We start from the raw sequence: 17620 nt of genomic DNA, 5'->3' as shown, positions 1-17620 counted from the left end.
CTCTAAAAGATGCTGTAGTAACTGAGTACTGTTCTGAAGAACCTGTGAAGGCAAAGTGCCGTGGAGCACATACTTGGGGATGATGTTCCCATTCATTTCCTGGGGCTGCCTCTGTGCACTCCTAAGGTATCTTTGGACTTTTGATTCTCTTGACAATTCTCTTAACAAGAATTCTCTTGATTCTCAGTGAATCAGCATGATAATGGCCAGGGTCTTATCACTGGAGATCACTTTCTTGATTGCGTCTAGCTTTTTCATCTACAGTTCCAATTTTGTCTTGCCTCAGCCCTCACAGTAGGAACAGTGGATGCGACCTAACTGGGACGATGAACATTTAGTCTGTCTCTTCAATGTACTGGTCTTCAATGTCCTTGAAACTGTTCTTCTCTTTGAAGATTTGTGTGAAGCTGCAATCCTGCCCCGTTAAATGAGCATATCAGCTGTATGACAGTATATCCCAAAGTGCTACTCAAATGTTAGTGATTATTATTTGGGTAGATAAAATATATTTTTAAAAAATTACAATGTAAAACTGTATGTTTCAAGTTCCTTAAACTGTCAGAGAAAGGAGATGACCATTTTTGACTGGAGTCATAGAATGAAAATGCCAGAGATTAGAGAAAAATTGTTTTGTATCTAGTCCATCAGCTAACTTCTAGGTAAGCCAATATTTATAATAAAGTCTATTGGAAAATCTACTACCTCAATGACTAGTGCTACTTGAAAGAAAGACATATTTTCTTTTTCAAGCAGAAGAAATGAATTGCTAGTCTGAAATTAGAAAGGTGTTTAATTAGTTCTTATTGTCTTTCTGTTTTTCAATACTGGTTAGAAATTATGCAACTTATGTAGAATGATGCACTGTACCATAATAATGGGGAATGGTTACTCAGAGGATATTTCTCATTTGATTTTCCTTCGGTAGAGGTTTGTGTGAGTTTAAAATTTTTCATGTATCATTTTCTTTAAAACCTATTGGAGAATAAGGAAAAGCCAATGTTTATCGAGCATGCTAATGAGTGAATGAATAGTTTTCTGTATGTGCTCTGTTGTATTCCTATTAAATGAAAGCACTGAAACAAATTAGGGCATTACCTAAAGTGTATATTAATAGATTCAGGCTTTTTAACATACAAAAAGTCAATTAGCAAATCTAGACTTAGAGCAATGCCTTAAAGGTAATTATAAAACTTCTATGAAAGTCTTTTTTTTCCAAATCATTTAACTTCTATAGCTTGGAGATTTTGTAGGAGAGAGGTTTACGATGACAGTGTAGGAAGATCTCAAACTCACCTCTTGCCATGGATAGGACAAATCTCTAACTATGTATGGAATGATCCCCTCAGAAAGAGATTTGAAAACTGAATGAACGGAGCTTCCACAACAAAGCGTGGAAGGATAGCATCAGGACGTGGAGGAGAGGCAGAGAGAGTCTGAGCAAAGGAAAAAAAAAAAAATCCCAGCCGTGGAAGCCACAAGTGGGAGAGATCACAGAGAAAGATATTTTCCCTAAAGAGTGAGAGATTCTGGCTCCACTGGGCACTCCAACCCAGAAATCCTGCACAGGAAAGTCGAGCCCCCTAAATACCTGGCCTTGAAAACCAACAAAGCCCGTGTTCAGGAAATCATAGGATTGCAGTGGATGGATGAACTCCTTCTTTAGGAGCCCACACCCAGACTGACTTGACCCAAAACCATTATAGGGACTCTGACTCGTCTAGTCTTCCCATACTAGTTTTATTTCCTATGGATATTTCAATTGTATAGCTCACTTTAAAGTTTTTAATTAACCTGCTTTGGTTAATTAAAATATATGTGTTCTAAACCTTTTATTTGCAGATTCATTGTCCAGGCTGCCCTTCAAGACAAATAAGTAGAGCTTAGTTGTGATTTGTTGTTAAAAAATTGACATCTAACAAAGAGCTGCTGTGTAACTAAAGATATCAGAGGGTGAAGAATCAAAATAGGTGGCATCCAAAAATCAAAGTCTAGATACTTTGTTTTTCAAATCATATTTCTTTATTTTTATCATTGAGGATTGTTTAAATTAAAAAGATTGGATCTTACTATAGTATGTTATTATTTTGATATTTTTTCAAACATGTAGAAAAATATAGAGAAAAAACTGAAACACCTGTACATTTCTTGCTAAACCTATTCTCTCCCATCCTCCAAATGGCAGCATTTGGTGTTTATTTTTTCCAGTAATCTTTTTAAATTTTATTTTATGTTTAACTGGGTGATAATTGCTTTACAATATTGTGATGGTTTCTACCTTACATCAACATGAATCTGCCATGAGAATACATATATTCCCTCCCTCTAAAAACACCCTCCCACCTGCTTCCCCATCCCACCCCTCTAGGTTGTCACAGAGCACCAGCTTTTCCCAGTAATCTTTTCATACTTTATATTTATGTACTCATAAATAGTATGGTATTGTTTTGCATATTTAAGCTTTATTTAAATATTAGTGAATAAAATTTAAATATGTGCAGTAAAGCACTACTATTGCTTTTTCTGCTGAACCTACTCTTTTTGAGATTTATGCTCTAGTTTATTTTAATTTCTATATAATATTCTATATAGAGGAATGGACATCTATGTTGTTTCTACTTTTTATTCTTACAAATTCAGTTGCTACAAGAATTTCCCTAAGCTTGTGTGTGTGTGTTAGTTGCTCAGCTGTGTTTGACTCTTTGTGACCCCATGGACTGTAGCCCACCAGGCTCCTCTGTCCATGGAATTCTCCAGGCAAGAAAACTGGAGTGGGTAGCCATTCCCTTTTCCAGGGGATCTTCCAACCGAGGGATCCAACCCGGGTCTCCAGCATTGCAGGTAGATAATTTACCATCTGAGCAATCTATAAACCTATAGGAGGGAAATGGACAAATCACATAAGCACAAAACTTCAAGTTTACCAAGTTCTAATGTTATAATTTGCATTGCTCCCTACAGGATTGCAGAGTGCTTATTGCTATACCATCACTCAGAACCTTCTGAGAATTAATTTGTATTTATCTTCTGAGTATGAAGTTGTATCTCAGTGTTGTTTTAATTTGCATTTATCTGAGTACTGTGAGCTTTGCATCTGCGTATTTGCTCTCCATGTTTTTAAAAGTATTCAATAAAAGTGTATTCATTAAAAAAGAGGATAAAGAAAACTCAGGAAGAAAAATATTGCCTGTAACTTTATTGTTTATGGAAGACAATTAGTATTTTACATATTAATGCATTTTCTTATTATCCTGGTTTTCTTTGAATATCATTACTCTATATCTTTGAATATCTTTCTTTGAATATCATATTTAATATATAACTATATATCATATATTGATTTTAGACAGAATTAATTCAGGAAGATTAATTTTTTAACATTCATACGTTCTTGATTGAGTACAAAAATATTTTTTACAGGGTAAATTTTTAGTCATCAGTGTAAAAGAAACATTGACATGTGTTTTCAACAGATCAGCTATATATATATAATATATATATATTTGGATTCACTATATATATATATATATATATTCCTTGAGTGGGCTTCCCTGGTGGCTCAGTGGTAAAAAATCTGCCTGCAATGCAGGAGCTGCAGAAAATGTGGGTTTGAGCCCTGGGTTGGGAAGATCTACCCCCCCTCCACGCCCCGGAGGTGGGCATGGCAACGCACTCCAATAATCTTGCCTGGAGAATCCCATAGACAGAAGAACCTGGCGGGGCTACAGTCCATGGGGCTGCAAAGAGTCAGACACGACTGAAGCGACTAAGTACACATGCATGCAGTCATGCATTCCTTAATTGTGTTGATTTAGTTAACAACTTGACTTTTTTGAATGGAAAATAGAGCCTTTTTGACTAATGATTCTCCTAGCACTATGTTTGATATTGTTAGCTAAGGAATCTTAACAAGAATGAAACCAATACTACCTATTGTAATAAATAATCATGAAAATCACAAAACATTATATTTGAATCACGAGCAGGATGTGGTTTAAAAAACATATTTTTGTGTGGCTGGTAGTGCAACAGATCCAGAAGAAACGGTGCGGGAGTTTTGCAGAGTCCAACTGCCCCAGGCTGCACAGAGCACCTTGCAGTTATTTCCTCTGAGATTTAAACCCAGTTAAGGCAAACCCACCAATCTGGTCTTATCTGAGGCCTGAGTTTTAGATTTGTTTCTTTTCAAGATTGCCTGTAGTAAATCTCAAAGAACATTTGTAAACAGGAGCGCATAAATGTGATGTGTCCGGAGCCCTAGCATAACTTGGTTTATTACCCTTCTGTTGGTTTAATACAGCAGTAATAATGTGGCTGACATCTCACTATGCCGTCTTGTTCATGAGCCTCTGTCAACATTATGCTTCTGTCCTTCTGAATTTAATGCCCCAGGGAAGCCAGATCCAGACAACATACTTTGTTATTTGTTGTTGTTGTTATCATTATTTTGAAGGCTGTTTTCTTAATTCTCTTTCTCCCTTCATCCCTCCTCTTCCCATTGTCTTTGTTTGTACTGTTATTTCATTTTATTTTATTTCTCTTTGTCCTTTTAAGATTCATCTACATTGAGGTTGCTTTTTTTGTTGTTGGCTGGAGTGAAATTAGTGCTTGCATGCATAGTGAGAACATTTTTGTTGATTTCCAGAAAGAAGACTTAGTTCCATTTTCTTTTTATATGACTTCTACTTAAGTTATTGGTTCTTCCTCAGGAGCAACTTCAAGGCTGCCATTTTCTGCCCTCCATATTTAACCACAGTTTTCTTCTTGTAATATCTTTGACTTTTCTTCTAAATTCTGGGAGAGCTTTTTATGTGCTCCAGTCCTTGGTTTTATTTTCTGCAGTATAAATTCTGAACTGTAAATTTCTACTCTTCAACCTGGATTTTAAATCAGCTTTTGTATTTTGTAGTAATTTTAATATTTTTGAATTCATTCCTTAGTTCACACAGCTCTATTACATTGCATACTGTAATTGATTTTAATTTTTGCCTATTCTTTTTAGGCACTAGTGAGAATGCTGAAAGTTTCTAAACTTTCCTCCTGGTTTCTATGGTAAATTATCTTCAGTGATTTATCTACCCTTCTTTATTTCTTGAAGACTAGGCTCCCTTTTGCTTCTTTGACAGAGGTTTATCAAAATACTTTTGCTTTTCTGTTTTTCTTGTTATTTAATATTTGATGTAGAAATGTATATCAAAAATATAACTTAGTTCTGGTTTTATCCAATCGACATAAACTGGCTTTCCACTCTGATTATATTTCCCGAGATTAAAAAAAGTCATATTGATTAGCTGAGTGGCCTGGTAGGTTAGAACAAAGAATTTATGAAGACTGTAGATCTGGGTGTGTATCTTTTCCCTTTATCTATTTAAGCAATTGCTTAAAAAGAAAAAGAAAAATGAAAGCTGTATTTATATTATACAGACGTATAAACTTTAATATTTAGTTATATACAGAAGGTGCATTATTAATTTTTACTATTATTTCTCTAAAAGACAAAATAGAATTATTAGATGTATCTTGTTTTAATAGTATTTTTTAAATAGGTAGAGGGTTAGTTCATTATTTTTTTTTGAACTTTGGTCCTATTGTATTTCCTTTTTGTGATTCTAACAAAATATACGTTTTATGCTTGAAGGAGGAGAAAGTTGTCAGCTGAATGGATATCTTTAGACGTTTATCTGGTGGTAGATATTCAGACTACACATTTTGTGTCAAAATTAAATATCCTGAGCAATCAATCTTATTTAACCAGGGATATACTTTCTTGTGGACTTCCTTGATGGCCCAGTGAGTAAGAATCCTCCTGCAATGTAGGAGACACAGGAGACGTGGGTTCAATCCCTGGGTTGGAAAGATCCCTTGGAGGAGGAAATGGCAACCCACTCCAGTATTCTTGCCTGGAGAGTCCCCATGGACTTAGGAGCCTGGCAGAGTTTTGATAGATAAATTTGAGTCTTATATGCTTGTTGGTATGCTGGCCTCATCCTAAAGAGGTATTGTTGTTTGATTAATTTTTATTTTATGTTTCCAGGTTGTCTTAGATAGCGACCAATTATACTCTCATAAAACCACAACTTCATGAAGTATTTACAGAAGAGCAGAACACACATAAAGACAGAGATAGATTACTTTTTGTATCATTCTCTGTCAAGTATGGGCTATAGTTAATATTTCGTTAAATCCAATTTTCATGAAGATGTTTATTTTTAAAAGAGTATCTAGTATTTATGTCCATCATGGCACACTAATGAAGTTTTCAATACTAAGGGGAGACTAAAATGAGCTCTTGTTTCATTTTGAGAAACAAGTTGAATATGTTTAGCTAGATGTACAGGTAGAATCAAACATATTCCATTACCAATGTCTCATGTTTTTTTTTTTTACTTCTGCACCATTAGGGTCTAAGAGACTTTGTTACTAAAAATGTGTGTGCTAAATGAAGAAAAATAGGTTTTGATATGGAAGTGATGGTAACCTTTGAAAGAAGTGATCTGTCTTAAAGTTTACAATAGCAAAAGAATGAATTAAAAGTGCTAACAGAAGATTAAAAAAAAATTCAAATTACAGACAAGTATAATCTCAAGGACAGAGGCTCAAAAAAGGAATGTAGCTTACGTGTGTGTCTGACTCTTTGCAACCCTGTGGACTGTAGCCCACCAGGCTCTTCTGTCCATGGTATTCTCCAGGCAAGAATACTAGAGTGTGTTTCCATTTCCTCCTCCAGGGGATCTTCCTGACCCAGGACTTGAACCCATGTCCCCTGCATTGGCAGGTGGATTCTTTACCCCAGAGCCACCTGGGAAGCCCATTCCTGATGGTAGAATAAGCAAATTCTGGAAAGCAACTTAACAAGACATTTTCTTAAAATGTAGAATTCATATGTTTCCTTTGACTTAGAAATCTGTTTCTAGAAAATTGGAGGAAGATAACTGTGGATTATGTGAAAGTATCACTAGAAAGAGAGTCACAGTGGAGCTGATTATGAGAGTTAAATGCCAGAGTCTCTTTTCGTTCCAGATAAATAGTGGTTACCATAAAGGGCTGTCAAACTTTAGATGAATTTTGAAAAACAAAATTTTTTAAATTTATTTTTTAATTGAAGGATATAGCTTTACAGAATTTTGTTGTTTTCTGTCAAACCTCAACATGAATCAGCCATTGGTATACATATATCTCTTCCCTTTTGAACTTCCCTCCCATTTCCCTGCCCATCCCATCCCTTTAGGCTGATACAGAGCCCCTGTTTGGGTTTCCTGAGCCATACAGCAAATTCCCATTGGCTGTCTATTTTTATATGGAAGTGTAAGTTTCCATGTTACTCTTTCCGTACAGCTCACCCTCTCCTCCCCTCTCCCCATGTCCATAAGTCTATTCTCTATGTCTGTTTCTCCACTGCTGCCCTGTAAATAAATTCTTCAGTGCCATTTTTCTAGATTCTGTATATATGCGTTAGAATATGATATTTATCTTTCTCTTTCTGACTTACTCACTCTGTATAATAGGTTCTAAGTTCATCCACCTCATTAGAACTGACTCAAATGCATTCCTTTTTATGTCTGAGTAATATTCCATTGTGTATATGTACCACAACTTCTTTATTTATTCATCTGTCGATGGACATCTAGGTTGCTTCCATGTTCTAGCTATTGAAAATAGCACTGCAGTGAATAATGGGATACATGTGTCTGCTTCAATTTTGGTTTCCTCAGGGTATATGCCTAGGAGTGGGACTGCTGAGTTACATGGTGGTTTTATTACTAGTTTTTTAAGGAGTCTCCATACTGTCTTCCATACTGACTGTATCAATTTACATTCCTGCCAAAAGTGCAAGAGCGTTCCCTTTTCTCCATACCCTCTCCAGCATTTATTCTTATTAGACCTTTTGAAGATGGCCATTCTGGCAAGTGTGTGGTGATATCTTATTGTAATTTTAACTTGCATTTCTCTAAAAATGAGTGATGTTGAGCATCTTTTCATGTGTTTGTTAGCCATCTGTGTGTCTTCTTTGGAGAAATGTCTGTTTAGGTCTTTTCCCCAGTTTTTGATTGGGTTGTTTGTTTTTCTGATACTGAGTTGTATGAGCTGCTTGTATATTTTGGAAATTAATCCTTTGTCAGTTGTTTCATTTGCTGTTATTTTCTCCCATTCTGAGGGTTGTCTTTTCACTTTGCTTATAGTTTCCTTTGCTGTGCAAAAGCTTTTAACTTTAATCAGGTCCCACATGTTGACTTTTGTTTTTATTTCCATTACTCTAAGAGGTGGGTCATAGAGGATCTTACTTGGATTTATGTCATCAAGTGTTCTGCCTATGTTTCTAAGAGTTTTATAGTTTCCAGACTTACATTTAGGTCTTTAATCCATTTTGAGTTTATCTTTATGTATGGTGTTAGGAAGTGTTCTAATTTCATTCTTTTACATGTAGCTGTCCAGTTTCCCCAGCACCATGTATTGAAGAGGCTGTCTTTGCCCCATTGTATATTCTTGCCTCCTTTGTCAAAAATAAGGTACCCATAGGTGCATGGGTTTATTTCTGGGCTTTCTATCTTGTTCCATTCTTCTATATTTCTATTTTTGTGGCAGTACCATATTGTCTTGATGACTGTAGCTTTGTAGTATAATCTGAAGTCAGGAAGGTTGATTCCTCCAATTCCATTCTTCTTCCTCAAGACTGCTTTGGCTATTTGAGGTCTTTTGTGTTTCCATATGAATTGTGATTTATTTTTCTCTAGTTCTGTGAAAAATGCCATTGGCAATTTGATAGCGATCACATTGAATCTATAGATTGTGTTTGCTGGTATAGTCATTTTTATACTATTGATTCTTCCTACTCAGGAACATGCAATATCTCCCCATCTGTATATGTCATCTTTGATTTCTTTCATCAGTGTCTTATAATTTTCTGTGTATAGTTCTTTTGTCTCCTTCAGTTCAGTTCAGTTGCTCAGTCGTGTCCAACTCTTTGTGACCCCATGAATCGCAGCACGCCAGGCCTCCCTGTCCATCACCAACTCCCGGAGTTCACCCAGACTCACGTCCATTGAGTCAGTGATGCCATCCAGCCATCTCATCCTCTGTCGTCAGCTTCTCCTCCTGCCCCCAATCCCTCCCAGCATCAGAGTCTTTTCCAATGAGTCAACTCTTTGCATCAGGTGGCCAAAGTACTGGAGTTTCACCTTTACCATCATTCCTTCCAAAGAAATCCCAGGGCTGATCTCCTTCAGAATGGACTGGTTGGATCTCCTTGCAGTCCAAGGGACTCTCAAGAGTCTTCTCCAATACCACAGTTCAAAAGCATCAGCTGTATACAAGACAGCAAAAGAGTCACTGGTGTATAGAACAGTCTATTGGACTTTGTGGGAGAGGGAGAGGGTGGGATGATTTGGGAGAATGGCATTGAAATACGTATAATATCATATATGAAACGAATTGCCAGTCCAGATTCAATGCATGGTACTGGATGCTTGGGGCTGGTGCACTGCGACGACCCAGAGGGATGGTATGGGGAGGGAGGAGGGAGGATGGTTCAGGATGGGGAACACATGTATGCCTGTGGCGGATTCATTTCGATATATGGCAGAACCAATACAATATTGTAAAGTTTAAAAATAAAATGAAATAAAAAAAAAAAAAGCATCAATTCTTCGGTGTTCAGCCTTCTTCACAATCCAACTCTCACATCCATACATGACCACAGGAAAAACCATAGCCTTGACTAGACGGACCTTTGTTGGCAAAGTAATGTCTCTGATTTTGAATATGCTATCTAGGTTGGTCATAACTTTCCTTCCAAGGAGTAAGCATCTTTTAATTTCATGGCTGCAGTCACCATCTGCAGTGATTTTGGAGCCCAAAAAAATAAAGTCTGACACTGTTTCCACTGTTTCCCCATCTATTTCCCATGAAGTGATGGGACCAGATGCCATGATCTTTGTTTTCTGAATGTTGAGCTTTAAGCCAACTTTTTCACTCTCCACTTTCACTTTCATCAAGAGGCTTTTTGGTTCCTCTTCACTTTCTGCCATAAGGGTGGTGTCATCTGCATATCTGAGGTTATTGATATTTCTCCCGGCAATCTTGATTCCAGCTTGTATTTCTTCCAGTCCTGCGTTTCTCATGATGTACTCTGCATAGAAGTTAAATAAGCAGGGTGACAATATACAGCCTTGACGTACTCCTTTTCGTATTTGGAACCAGTCTGTTGTTCCATGTCCAGTTCTAACTGTTGCTTCCTGACCTGCATACAGATTTCTCAAGAGGCAGATCAGGTGGTCTGGTGTTCCCATCTTTTTCAGAATTTCCCACAGTTTATTGTGATCCACACAGTCAAAGGCTTTGGCATAGTCAATAAAGCAGAAAGAGTTGTTTTTCTGGAACTCTCTTGCTTTTTCCATGATCCAGCGGAAGTTTGCAATTTGATCTCTGGTTCCTCTAAAACCAGCTTGAACATCAGGAAGTTCACGGTTCACATATTGCTGAAGCCTGGCTTGGAGAATTTTGAGCATTATTTTACTAGCATGTAAGATAAGTGTAATTGTGCGGTAGTTTGAGCATTCTTTGGCATTGCCTTTCTTTGGGATTGAAATGAAAACTGACCTTTTCCAGTCCTGTGGCCACTGCTGAGTTTTCCCAATTTGCTGGCATATTGAGTGCAGCACTTTCACAGCATCATCTTTCAGGATTTGAAATAGCTCAACTGGAATTCCATCACCTCCACTAGCTTTGTTCGTAGTGATGCTTTCCAAGGCCCACTTGACCTCACATTCCAGGATGTCTGGCTCTAGGTCAGTGATCACACCATCGTGATTATCTGGGTCATGAAGATCTTTTTTGTACAGTTCTTCTGTGTATTCTTGCCATCTCTTCTTAATATCTTCTGCTTCTGTTAGGTCCATACAATTTCTGTCCTTTATTGAGCCCATCTTTGCATGAAATATTCCCTTGGTATCTCTCATTTTCTTGAAGAGATCTCTAGTCTTTCCCATTCTGTTGTTTTCCTCTATTTCTTTTCATTGATCGCTGAAGAAGTCTTTCTTATCTCTTCTTGCTATTCTCTGGAACTCTGCATTCAGATGCTTATATCTTTCCTTTTCTCTTTTGCTTTTCGCTTCTCTTCTTTTCACAGCTATTTGTAAGGCCTCCCCAGACAGCCATTTTGCTTTTTTGCATTTCTTTTCTGTGGGTATGGTCTTGATACCTGTCTCCTGTACAATGTCATGAACCTCATTCCATAGTTCATCAGGCACTCTATCTATCAGATCCAGGCCCTTAAATCTATTTCTCACTTCCACTGTATAATTGTAAGGGATTTGATCTAGGTCATACCTGAATGATCTAGTGGTTTTCCCTACTTTCTTCAATTTAAGTCTGAATTTGGCAATAAGGAGTTCATGATCTGAGCCACAGTCAGCTCCTGGTCTTGTTTTTGCTGACTGTATAGAGCTTCTTCATCTTTGGCTGTGAAGAATATAATCAATCTGATTTCGGTGTTGACCATCTGGTGATGTCCATGTATAGAGTCTTCTCTTGTGTTGTTGGAAGAGGGTGTTTGTTATGACCAGTGCATTTTCTTGGCAAACTCTATTAGTCTTTGCCCTGCTTCATTCCATATTCCAAGGCCAAATATGCCTGTTACTCCAGGTGTTTCTTGACTTCCTACTTTTGCATTCCAGTCCTCTATAATGAAAAGGACATCTTTTTTGGGTGTTACTTCTAAAAGGTCTTGTAGGTCTTCATAGAACAGTTCAACTTCAGCTTCTTCAGCGTTACTGGTTGGGGCATAGACTTGGATGGATTACTGTGATATTGAATGGTTTGCCTTAGAAACGAACAGAGATCATTCTGTCATTTTTGAGATTGCATCCAAGTACTGCATTTTGGACTCTTTTGTTGACCATGATGGCTACTCCATTTCTTCTGAGGGATTCCTGCCCGCAGTAGTAGATATAATGGTCATGTGAGTTAAATTCACCCATTCCAGTCCATTTCAGTTTGCTCATTCCTAGAATGTTGACATTCACTCTTGCCATCTCTTGTTTGCCCACTTCCAATTTGCCTTGATTCATGGATCTGACATTCCAGGTTCCTATGCATTATTGCTCTTTACAGCATTGGACCTTGCTTATATCACCAGTCATATCCACAGCTGGGTATTCTTTTTGCCTTGGCTCCATCCCTTCATTCTTTCTGGAGTTATTTCTCCACTGATCTCCAGTAGCATATTGGGTACCTACTGACCTGGGGAGTTTCTGTTTCAGTATCCTATCATTTTGCCTTTTCATACTGTTCATGGGGTTCTCAAGGCAAGAATACTGAAGTGGTTTGCTATTCCCTTCTCCAGTGGACCACATTCTGTCAGATTTCTCCATGATGACCCGCCCATCTTGGGTTGCCCCACGGGCATGTCTTAGTTTCATTGAGTTAGACAAGGCTGTGGTCCTAGTGTGATTAGATTGACTAGTTTTCTGTGAGTATGGTTTCAGTGTGTCTGTGCTCTGATGCTGTCTTGCAACACCTACCACCTTACTTGGGTTTCTCTTACCTTGGACATGGGGTATCTCTTCACAGCTGCTCTAGCAAAGAGCAGCTGCTGCTCCTTACCTTGGATGAGGGGTATCTCCTCACCACCGCCCTTCCTGACCTTCAACGTGGGATAGCTCCTCTAGGCCCTCCTGCGCCCATGCAGCCAGGGCTCGAGTGTATTCCAAGATTTTTAATTCTTTTTGTTGCAGTGGTGAATGGAATTGATTCCTTCATTTCTCTTTCTGATTTTTCATTGTTTTATACAGAAATGCAAGTGATTTCTCTGTATTGATTTTGTATCCTGAAACTTTGCTAAATTCACTGATTAGCTCTAGTAATTTTATGATACTATCTTTAGGGTTTTCTATGTACAGTATCATGTCATCTGCAAACAGTGAGAGCTTTACTTCTTTTCTGATCTGGATTCCTCTTATTTCTTTTTCTTTTCTGATTGCTGTAGCTAGGACTTCCAAAACTATGTTGAGAAATAGTGGGAAAAGCGGACACTCTTGTCTTGTTCCTGATCTTAGGGGGAATGCTTTCAGTTTTTCAGTGTTGAGATTGTTTGTTGTAGGCTTATCGTATATTGCCTTTACTATGTTGAGGTAGGTTCCTTCTATGCCCATTTTTTGAAGAGTTTTAATCATAAATGGGTGCTGAATTTTGTCAAAGGCTTTTTCTGCACCTACTGAGGTGTTCATATGTTTTTTATCTTTCAATTTGTTAATATGGTGTATCACATTGATTGATTTGCATATATTGAAGAATCCTTGCATCCTTGGAATAAACCCAGCTTGATCATGGTGTGTGAACTTTTTGATGTGCTGCTGAATTCTGTTTGCTAAAATTTTGTTGAGGATTTGTGCACTTATATTCATCAGTGATATTGGCCTATAGTTTTCTTTTTTTTGTATTTTCTTTGTCTGATTTTGGTATCAGGGTGATAGTGGCCTCGTAGAATGAGTTTGAAAGTGTTCCTTCCTCTGCAATTTTTTGAAAAAGTTTTAGAAAGATAGGCATTAGCTCTTCTCTAAATGTTTGATAAAATTCTCCTGTGGTCCTGGGCTTTTGTTTTTTGGGAGTTTTTTTTTTTTATCACAGCTTCAATTTCAGAGCTTGTAATTGGATTGTTCAAAATTTCTATTTATTTCTGGTTCAGTCTTGGAAGATTGAACTTTTCTAAAAATCTGTCCATTTCTTCCAGGTTATCCATTTTATTGCCATATAGTTGTTCATAATAGTCTCTTATAATCCTTTCTATTTCTGCATTGTCTGTTGTAACCTCTCCTTTTTCTTTTCTAATTTTGTTGATTTGATTCTTATCTCTTTTTTCTTGATGAATCTGGCTAAAGGTTTGTCAATTTTGTTTATCTTCTCAAAGAACCAGCTTTTAGTTTTATTAATCCTCACTAGTGTTTCTTTCATTTCTTTAGCATTTATTTCTGCTTGGATCTTTATGATTTCTTTCATTCTACTAAATTTAGGGATTGTTTGTTCTTTTTCCAGTTGTTTTAGGTGTAAAGTTAGGTTATCTATTCAATGTTTTTCTTGTTTCTTGAGGTAGGATTGATTGTATTGCTATAAACTTAACCTCTTAGAACTGCTTTTGCTGCATCCCACAGGTTTTAAGTTGTGTTTTCATTGTCATTCATTTCTAGAAATTTTTTTATTTCCCTTTTGATTTCTTCAGTAACCTGTTGGTTATTTAGAAATGTATTGTTTAATTTCCATGTGTTTGTGTTTCTTACAGTTTGTTTTTTTCTTGTAATTGATATCTAGTCTCATTGAGTTGTGGTCAGAGAAGATGCTTGATATGATTTCAATTTTCTTAAATTGACTGAGGTTTGATTTATGACCCAAGATGTGGTCTATCCTGGAGAATGTTCCATGTGCACTTGAGAAGAAGTTGTATTCTTCTACATTTGGATGGAATGTTCTGAAGATATCAAAGAGATCCATCTTATCTAATGTATCATTTAAGACTTGTGTTTCCTTATTAATTTTCTGTTTTGATGATCTGTCCATTGGTGTGAGTGGGGTGTTAAAGTCTCCTGCTATTATTGTGTTACTGTCAATCTCTCCTTTTATGTCTGTTAGTGTTTGTCTTTTGTATTGAAGTGCTCCTATGTTGGGTGCATAAATTTTTACAATTGCTATGTCTTTCTCTTGGATTGATCCCTTGATCATTATATAGAATCCTTCCTTATCTCTTGTAATAGTCTTTATTCTATGGTCTATTTTGTCTGATAAGAGTGTTGCTACTCCAGCTTTCTTTTGCTTCCCATTTGCATGGAATGTATTATTCCATCCTCTCACCTTCAATCTATATGTGTCTTTAGGTCTAAAGTGGGTTTCTTTTAGACATCACGTATATGGGTCTTATTTTTTTTATCCAATCTGTGTCTATAGGTTGTAGCATTTAATCCATTTACATTTAAAGTAATTATTGATTTGTATGTTCCTATTGCCACTTTCTTAATTGTTTGAAGTTTGTTTTTGTAGGTCGTTCTCTTCTCTTTTACTTCCTGACTATATAAGTCCCTTTAACATTTATTGTAAAACTGGTTTGGTGGTAATGAATTCTCTTAACTTTTGATTGTCTGTAGAGCTTTTGATTTCTCCTTTGATTTTGTGCGATATCCTTGCCGGGTAGAGTAATCTTGGTTGTAGATTTTCCCCTTTCAGTACTTTAAATATATCCTGCCATTCCCTTCTGGCCTGCAGAGATTCTGCTTAAACATCAGCTGTTAAATGTATGGGATTTCCCTTGTATGATACTTGTTTCTTCTCCCTTGCTGTTTTCAGTATTCTTTGTGTTTACTCTCTATTAGTTTGATTAGTATGTGTTTTGGTGTGTTTCTCCTGGGGTTTATCCTGTATGGGACTCTTTGTGCCTCATGGACTTGATTGACTATTTCCTTTTCCATTTTGGGGAAATTTTCAACTATAATCTCTTCAAAAATTTTCTCATGCCCTTTCTTTTACTTTTCTTCTTTTGGGACCTCCATAATTCAAATGTTGGTGCATTTGATATTTTCTCAGAGGTCTCTGAGACTGTCCTCAGTTCGTTTCATTGTTTTTATTTTATTCTGTTCTTCAGAAGTTATTTCCACCATTTTATCTTCCAACTCGCTGACTCTTTCTTCTGCTTCAGAGATTCTGCTATTGATTCCTTCTAGAGTATTTTTAATTTCTGTAATTTTGTTATTTGTCTCCATATGTTTATTCTTTAATTCCTCTAGGTCTTTGTTAATTGATTCTTGCATTTTCTCCATTCTGTTTTCAAAGTTTTTGATCATCCTTTCTCTCATTATTCTGAATTCTTTTTCAGGTAGTTTGCCTATTTCCACTTCATTTATTTGGACTTCTGTGTTTCTAGTTTGTTCCCTCATTTGTGCATTATTTCTCTGCCTTTTCATTTTTTTTTTTAACTTACTGTATTTGAGATCTCCTTTTCCCAGGCTTCAAGGTTAAATTCTTTCTTCCTTTTGGTTTCTGTCCACCTCAAGTTGGTGCAGTGGTTTGTGTAATCTTTGGATTGGGTGACATGCTAATTTTTTTGTTTGTTTTTCCTCTGATGGTGGTAATCCTGTCTGATTGGAATGATGATTGGGTTTGTATGTTTGTTTTGTTTGTTGTTTGGATGAGGCATCCTGCACAGGGTTCTACTGGTGGTTGGGTGATGCCAGGTCTTATATTCAAGTGGTTTCTTTTGTGGGAATTCTCACTATTTGATACTGCCTGTGGTTAGTTCTCTGGTAGTCTAGGGTCTTGGAGTCAGTGCTCCCACTCCAAAGGCTCAGGGCTTGATCTCTCATCAGGAACGAAGATCCCACAGGTAGTTTGTTATGGTACTAAGTGAGATTAAGACACATACCCCAAAATGAGAAACCAAAGATGAACCCCAAACTAATGGCATTTACAAAATCAGGCAAATAATGATTAAAATAATGGAATATACACATACACATCCATAAGCAAAATCAAAACAGTCCACAAAAATAAAGTACAATAGGCTGACCTGGTGAACAAAGGAAACAAAAAGTTATATCTACCATTTATGAACAAAACTAACTAAAGTGCAAACTGGAAAACAAAACTAAAGCAAGATGCCAACTGGGGAATAAAGCAATGAAAACAAAATTAACAAATGTGTTGAGAGGAAAGGAAAGAAAGAAAAGAAAAAAATAATAGATATGCAAAGCTAAATAGAGATAGATGAAGATTTATATACATTAAAGGTTAACTGCAAGGTGAAAAGTTCAGTAGGAAAAGCAAACAAAGGAATAAATGTAGAAAAAATAAAAATAGGTTTTTAAAAATTAAAAATTGAAAAAAAAAAAAAAAAGAAAACTCCACAGAACTGCAAAAGCCCAAGGTAGAGCTAGAGGTTTATAACAACAATAAAAAGTGTGATTGAAAAAAAAAAGAAGAAGAAAAAACTCAAAGGCTTAATTAGATTTCATAGTGCCAATGAAATTGACAACTACAATGGGGGTCGGAGAGGGGGAGGAAAAAAGAAAAGAAAGAAAAAGAAAAATACAAGAGAAACTGCAGAACAAGTCAAAACAAGAATAATAAATGTTTTCCTTTAGTCACTGCTGTCAGGATCCTTTCCCTCTCTGGGAGTCATAGTCCTTCTCACCTCCCTAGGATGCCCTCCAACACTGTGCTACTCTGGACCTGCTGAGGGGGCAACTGAGATTCTAATCTGGTCCTACTCCTGGATGTTCTTGCCTCCAATGTTCACAGCTATGAGAACTAGTGCATTTTCTTTTGTGGGGGCTCTCAATGTCCTTCTATATAGTCTGTAGACACAGAGGCTATCTAGTTGATCATGTGGATTTAATCTGCAGCTTATACAACTGGTGGGAAGGTTTTAGGTCTTCTTCCTCAGCCACGCTGTTCCTGGGTTTCCACTGTGGTTTTATTTCCACCTCTGCATGTGGGCCTTCCACTGGGGTTTGCTCCTGAGGCTGCCCTGGAGAACTTGGGTCTGCCCGAGTGTGGGTCAGGTGCAGAGGTGGTGCAGCTGCTTGGGTCGCAGGGGTTCTGGCAGCACCAGGTATTCATGGGAGTTGGCAGCTAGGGGATCAGGATA

The 17620-nt window shown here is 37.0% G+C and overlaps 1 protein-coding gene across 2 annotated transcripts in view; it reads left to right on the top strand.

Moving 5' to 3' along the window:
- NKAIN3 (sodium/potassium transporting ATPase interacting 3) overlaps positions 1 to 17620 on the top strand; it is a 537384-nt gene that overhangs the window by 86797 nt on the left and 432967 nt on the right. The gene's annotated exons all lie outside the window — the stretch shown is intronic.

Source organism: Bubalus bubalis, chromosome 15 (assembly GCF_019923935.1).
Source record: "Bubalus bubalis isolate 160015118507 breed Murrah chromosome 15, NDDB_SH_1, whole genome shotgun sequence".
In the NCBI taxonomy this organism is placed as follows: Eukaryota; Metazoa; Chordata; class Mammalia; order Artiodactyla; family Bovidae; genus Bubalus; species Bubalus bubalis.
Note: the sequence above shows the minus strand (reverse complement) of the source record. Positions and strands in the feature narration are given on the sequence as shown.